The following is a 7,806-nucleotide window of genomic DNA, read 5'->3' on the forward strand; positions in this document are numbered from 1 at the left end:
TATCCTCAGTTCATCATAGACAGGTACCGATCCAAGGAGAAAGGAAGATGGAGCTTGTTCAAGACTTATCTTTCATTTTGATTTATGCTTTAGTGTTTATCAAAATTTGACAGATTACAATTGTATAATAATTATTTTATTAATGCAATGGATGATGTTGTTGCTTGTTTACTACTTTACATTGTTGTTGATATTATATATGACGTCCTCCGCCCCAGAACGTTTCCGCCGTTCTCGGTTTTGGGGTGTGACACGCCCAAACTGACATACATATACAACACATAAAAGTATCACATAGACAACAAGTATAATAACATAACCAAACGAGGGTCGGCCTTGGTGCCTTTGACCCGCTGAACCAGTGAGGAAACTCACCTCAAATGCAGAAGCACACCGAAAGAAATCCCTAGCTACTGTTCTGAAGACACCTCCGAAGTGTCAGATCAAAACAACACCCAATTAACAACTGAGTTCCAATCCATAACCACAACTTCATACTTGGGGTAAAAAGACCATTTTACCCCTGACCTAGCCTTGTCCAAATCTATGACCCAAACTACAATCTGAAAGGCCCAAAGCACCACTAATTAACCAATGGCCCAATTTTCCAAATTGGGCCCAAACCCCATACATGGCCTTGCCTTAAGGCCCAACCATTCTTTCTAGTCCAAACACTTTGCATCTCGATGACCCATTATTAACTCAAGCCCAACATGCCAGAAACTACTAGATCCATAAAATCCCACTAAAGGCCCAATATTCCAAATTGGGCCCAACCCCATATGGGCCTTATCCTAAGCCCATAATTCCCTTATCTATAATTCAGATTACCTCATGTACCCTTTGGGACAAATTTTTTCAAAGACATCAATTGAAAGACATGATCCATTATCTATATCGACCCAACTCGCGGAGTTGTCTAATCAACTCGCCGAGTTGACCCACATCAACTCAGAAACGGGGTGAACCAAAACAACTCGCCGAGTTGACCCATAAACACGCCGAGTTCACCCAAGACCCAACAACTTATGCATTAAGCTACCTTCATTGAATCCAAGAGCTCCAAAGCTCAGATCTCGATCAAACTGAGATCAAGAAGGGTAAAGTTTCCAACTTTACCCCTAGGAACCACCAAAATGGGTCCAAACCCAAACCCTAGACTTGAAAGAGTGAGAGCTTAACCATTAAGCACTTAATCATCAAAGACAATAACCTAAAATCCATATATGACCCCATAAGGCTAGATGGTCGCGTAAAGTTTCCATCTTTACACTTAAGCATGACTAGAAGGAGCTCAAAAGCTCAAAAAGGGCTAAATAAAAGACTTAATGAATGAATGAAACCCTTAAACCCATAAAGTTGGCACTTTTATGCCAAAAGAGCTCATGAAGATCATAAACACTTGGGACTTCTACTTCCCCAATAACCACCCATCCATGGCTAAAAGCATAAAATCTAACCCAAGAAGAGATCTAAGAAAATATTAAGCAAGGTTAGAACTTTATACTCAAAATGTGCTGGAAATGGAGAATAGAATCAAGATCTGAAAGCTCCTACTTAAACCACCACCTTGCACCAAGCTTCTCTTCCTTCAATGAGCTTCAAACATACCAAAACACACCCACAATGATCTCACAACACTCAAGGAGGCTCTAGGGTTTCGAGATTAGGGTTAGGGGCTATGGAGGCTAGGAATAAGGCCAATACCTGGGACTTAAGGTGTTTAAATAGGGTGTAAAACCCTAAAATTAGAGTTTCTCAATCAGTGCCCAACTCGCCGAGTTCCCTTCACCAACTCACCAAGTTGGTCCATAAAAACGCAGGACCCAAAAGCCTCCAACTCGTCAAGTTTCCCACGATCAACTCGCTGAGTTGTTCCCTAGGAAAAGGGATTTATTTCCACAATTAATCTTCTAGATTCCGGGTGTTACAGTGGGGCCCAATATGTATGGTATGTGGTATTTTGGGGAACTCACTAAGCTTTGTGCTTACAGTTTTGTTGTTTAACATTTTGAGGTACTTTCAGTGGTAAAGGGAAGAGACCGGCTTGACTTCACAACATCCCCCCTATGATTTTTTGCATTGATGACTACTGTTTTACTCTGATGATTGTGTTATATTTTGCTATGATTGATTTTGAAACATACATTGTGTGGATTTGATGGTTGGAAAAGTGAAAATTTTTATTGGTATTTTTGGGATGCTATATTTTTGTTATTTCTTGTGGCTAAGTACAAGAAATAGCAATGTACTTTGGTAGTTTTTGTTTATTCTGATAGTTTAACTTATAAGTCTATATATGTTGTCATTTATTATGTAGTTGGAAAATCTTTGTGCAATGCTTAACGACCCAACGTGTAGTGAGGAACTTTTTCAATCGGGGAAACCACAAAGTGGTGATAAAAGAGGAAATGAGCGTAGCGGAGATGATGGTTTGTCGGATAATTGGTTTGTGTTTTGCACGTTAGACTTGTTGTGACATAAATTTATAACACTTTTATTGTTTAATTATTTTCGTATTTGTATGATATTATAACATTTTGGTACCTAATTAGATGTCGTTGTGTATTTTTTTCTGCATTTAATGTCGTTATGTATCAGTTTTTTTTCACCTGAAAAATGTTGATTTAAAAAAAAAATGAAAAATAATATTACCGGCGACATATACTATTACCAGCAACATATCAATTAGCGGAGACAAAAATCTTTAGCGGCGACATTTTGAACAATAACGATGGGGCGGTACTGACGACTTTTTAGCGGTAACATTACCGGCAACACAATTATTAGTGACGACAAAAATCTTTAGTGGTTACATTTTGAGCAATAGCGATAGGGCAGGGATGACTTTTTAGCAGCGACGTGTCCCTACTAGTACTTTTACCGGCGACAAATCCAGGCTTCAACGACAATCACTAATGCTTCGTTTTCTTGTAGTTGATGAAGGTGATTTTATTGTTATGTTGTTTATGTTATTTACTTGTATTCATAGAAGGAAGAGGTTATTGTGATTTTTTATTTGGGTCGGATCTTAATTACCTTGTAAGTGGTATAAAAATTTGTATGATCAAGATGCATAAGTAAAAATATTTTTGAATATTTATACGTAACAACCTATTAAACTGAATTACTTGAAATAACTAACCAACTTTTCATGTAACTTATTTATTATTTCCTACATATTTTGCTTTTATCAACAATTCATAATGAAACACTTTTAGTGGTCAAAACATATTTTTCCTCTACTTAATAAAATGGTGATTTTGACATTTTGTTAAATTTGATAATTTTATCATTTTTCTCACTTAAAATGAAAAAAAAACAATATATTATGTTTTTTTTGTTATTATCAATGTTATTTTAATTTGTCAACCGTATAATACATAAGTTATAACCTAATTTATTACAATTAAATACTAATGTATTGTAGTCTATTTTTATTCTTCTCGTAAATATCATTGTAGGATCATTTTTTACCCCCTTTTCTAATTTTTCTTTGTCAAAATAGTAAAATAAATCTGTTACTATCTATTCTTACCGGAAGTTTATTATTTTATCTTGCAATATTTTTAAAATGCAAAAATAAATAAGCATAAAAAACTAAAAATTGAGAATCCTTGGAGTTTACATTGGACTCATTTGTTACATTGGCTTTGAATTGTAGGGTTTCTACGATTGTGAGTTTTTTTTAACGACAAATCTAATTTATTTCTAATTTCACCTATGTTATGTCCCATGGACTTGAACCGTTGACCTAAATGATTGAAGGCAACACCTACCGCTACCGATGGGCTAGAAATTTGTTTATTTGAAACATCGTCTGCGAAAATACAAAAGTATATTAGACAGCCGCTGAAATTTGATTATTTGAAACCTCGTCTCCAAAACCACCAAATAATATATCAGAGTCTAGTTCAATAGAGATTCATGTTTTTATGATCATATTTTGTTCTATAAGGACAGAACAAATGTTAGTAGATTGGTCTGCATATTTTGACTCAAAGAAAAAATTCAGAACATTAAAAAGATGATGAGAGCAGTAGTTGGGTATTTCGAATTCAAAATCAATCACTCGTGCAATTGACACATTTAAACAACATTGATATTACAAATATAAAATAAAAATAGTAGTTTCAGAAAACAAAATAACAAATGATTCCAGAGGATCTATGAGGCTTCTATTCCTCTATTCATTTTAGCAACTATTACCACAACTGCAATATATATTTTGTCCATAGTTTTCTCAGCAAACATGAAATGCTTTTGTCTCCACTGCTTGTTGAACAACAGAAGTCCAATAACACCCCAAAACCCTGTTGCAAAACCACAAATTATATCCACGTATAACAACCATACCTTCTTGGTTCTTGTTGGGTCTTTCGTAATTGAGCAATTATTAGGCAATGGAGATCCACAAAGATCTTTGTTCCCAGTATATATGGATGGATCTGTTAGCATCTGCAGTTGATTTACTGTTGGAATTTGTCCAGACAATTTGTTGTGTGACAAATTCAAATGGCTCAAAAAGGTCAAATCCGCCATGCTTTGAGGGATCATCCCAGTCAACTCGTTTCCAGATAAATCGAGAGACTCTAACTTCATCATGTTTCTAATGTTGTGTGGAATACCCCCACTGAGATGATTGTTAGACAAATGGAGACCACCAACATCTTTAGCGCAGTTAGCTCGACCGGTATTTCTCCAACAAGTTGATTACTTGAAAGGTCCATGTTAGTAACCAAAAGCCAAGTCCTTTTATATTCAAGATCAACACATTGAAGTTGCAAATTCAACTCACCTTGACAACGAGGGATGTGTCCCTTTAAGTTGTTGTGTGCAATATCCAAAAAGTTAATTAATGAAGCTCTGCACAAAGACCAATGAATTCTTCCGGTATATTTATTTTAGTGTAACCTCAAAACTAGTAAACTTTTAAGATTCTCTCCAACCCACTCTGGTATATGTCCATGTCCAGACAGTTTATTATCACCCATGTCTAAGATATTTAGACGTTGCGAATTCCCAAATTTTGGAGGATGTTCACCAACAAAGTTATTGTTGTTCAATTTTAACCAACCTAATGAACTGAGAGCTATAGAACCTAGAATGAAACCAAATAGCCGATTTGAGCTAAGTATCATGATGTTTAACCCTCGCAGATTCTTAAGACACTTGGGGCTTTTTCTAGTTAACATATTTCTGGAAAGGTCAAGATTTACCAGATATGTCCTGCTGCACAATGACCTTGGAATCGACTCATTGAAAAAGTTATTTCCCAGAAATAATGAAGGAGCATCCACATACCCACCATAAGTTGCCCCATTAGGAAGGTTCTTTATAGGTCCAATGAGTTGGTTATGAGAGAGATCTAAGTGAAGAATGATGGGCATCTTCCGCAGCCATTTGGGCAGAGGTCCTGAGATTGTAGCATTGGACAGCACTAACCTCCCAAGTTTCATTTGATTTTGAAGCCACTGTGGAAATCCATTTGCTATTTTGCAAGAACTGAGATCAAGAGATACCAATTGGACTGGAGGTATCCACTCACGAGAAAAATTGAATGTCAACTGGATGTTAGAAGAAGTATCCAAGTACTTCAACATTGAAAGGTTAGCAAAATGGGCTTCAGAAACTACTCCTTCTAATGAATTGTAAGAGAAATTTAGAAAATCGAGTTTGGCAAGTTGCCCAATTGAAATAGGAATAGTCCTATTTAACCGATTGGAACTTAGGTCCAAATATGTTAAAGGAGCTAGATTCCCAAAGGATTCTGGAATTGATCCATTCAATTGATTGGAAGAAAGGTCAAGTTTAGAAAGATTCGCAAGGAATGTAGGAATGGGACCGGTTAACTGGTTAAAGGAAATATAAAGATCTAGAAGGTTAGGCATATCAGGAACCAATGAATTCAACATGTTTCCTGAGAGGTCGAGGAATCTTAGGGAAGTCATGTTTGTGAAAACAGATGGAAATATGCCTTCAGTTGAATTTCCCGAAAGAACCAAGTGTTGGATGTTAGAAAGTGTGCTGAAATTAAGACGAGGGGGAGATAGATGCGTCTTATCGAGGTTAGCAGGTTTGCAACGTTCCAGGACAAACTAAGAATAAATTCAGAAAGATCTAGGAATTTTAGGGATGACATGTTTTGGAAAAAGCCGGGGAGTGGACCTTGGAAAGAATTAAAGCCAAGATCGAGGTGTTTGATGTTGGGAAGTAATCTACTAGAATTAAGAAATGGACCAAGGTCACCATTGGAAAGTCCACAATCAGACAAACATAACTCTTTTAATGAAGGAATCATGTAAAACAGCATGCCCCTGTTTTGTGCTCTGCCAAGATCTACTGAACCGAAGTCAAGATGCTCAAGTGAGGAAAGTCCAGAAATCCAAGCCATATCATCAGCCATCAGCTGATAGTTTGAACTTTGATCAAGAAGCTTTAAATTAGAAAGATTTTCGATGTGATGAGGAATAATACTTCCAAAACCAACACCAAATAGATTAAGATAGGTCAGGTGTTTGAAGGATCCAATGAACTCAGGGATCCGACTTCCATGAAAATCATTCCCACTCAAGTCCAAGTGTTTGAGATGCCTCAACTCTGCTAAAGAAGAGTTCAAATCATAGATAACTAAGTAGTTGTAGCCTTCACCCCAATAATAATCTCCTTCAAGGTGAAGGCTTTCTACCTTCTGAGTGACACAATCACAATGGATTCCTTCCCAGAAGCAACATTCAATGCCAACCCATGATGACAACATTCCATAAGGATCTTCAACACTGTCTTTGAACTTGAGAAGAGCAAGTCTCTCTTTCTCAAAGCAAACAGTGAGACTGGTATTTTCATCACCAAAACAAATAGTATATGTGGCTCCAGCAAACAGAAAAGAACATACAAAAATGAGATGGAGCCCCAAACCCCTCAGATTCCCCATTATCCACCCTAACTCGGTTAGTTAATTTAGCGATTGGAAAAAAAATGAAGTAGGAAGATGGATAGCTAAGATGAAGTGATGAGTTGTTAAGATGAAGGAAGAAACTAGTTGATTTATAAAGCCATAAATGAAGAGCAACTAAAAAGGGATTGATCTATTTTGGTGCTTATTTGAAACATGCCATTATCTTTATTGGTCATTATCTTTGTTTAGATAGTTATTCCGTATTATTTGTTTTGTTAGTTAGGTTTGGTTTAGCTCTATTTATTCGTGATTTCCTTGCCTCTGTAATAAGCATCTTTTGATCATAATGAAATAAAGCTATAAGCAACTTTTGCTTTCACCAAATTCTTTATGGTATCAGAGAGATAGATCAGATTGGGTAATTGAATATCAGCCATGACCAGAGAAAAGGGAGATGGCAGCAAGAAACCTGAAGGTGGAGAGACGATTGATGTCAATTCACCTTATTACATTCATGCATCAGACTACCCAAAACAAATGCAGGTCAATGATCTGTTGAATGATAATAACTACAATGAATGGAAGTAGGAGATGAGGAATTTTCTAGCTTACGAAAAAGAAGATGGGACTAGTAGATGGTTATGTTGAGAAACCAGAGGTATCATCGCCGATGCATACGGCGTAGATACGTGCAGATGCAATGATCAAGGGTTGGTTGACCGCCGCCATGGGAAAGGAAATAAGAACAAGTGTCAGGTATGCAAATACTTCCTCAGAGATTTGGCAGGACCTTGAATAATGGTTCGAGAAAAAAGGGGCACCTCGACCTTATGACTTGAAACAATCACTCAACGTGATAAAGCGAGATGGGAATTCAGTCTCCAATTACTACACCAAACTTAGGTCCA

The 7,806-nt window shown here is 36.7% G+C and overlaps 1 pseudogene; it reads right to left on the reverse strand.

The window, feature by feature from the left end:
• Positions 1-4,167: 4,167 nt before the first annotated feature.
• On the reverse strand, positions 4,168-6,934 carry LOC145068209 (receptor-like protein EIX1; annotated as a pseudogene).
• Between the last annotated feature and the right edge of the window lie 872 nt (positions 6,935-7,806).

Source organism: Lactuca serriola, chromosome 8 (genome assembly GCF_051521515.1).
Source record: "Lactuca serriola cultivar US96UC23 chromosome 8, Lser_US96UC23_V15, whole genome shotgun sequence".
In the NCBI taxonomy this organism is placed as follows: Eukaryota; Viridiplantae; Streptophyta; class Magnoliopsida; order Asterales; family Asteraceae; genus Lactuca; species Lactuca serriola.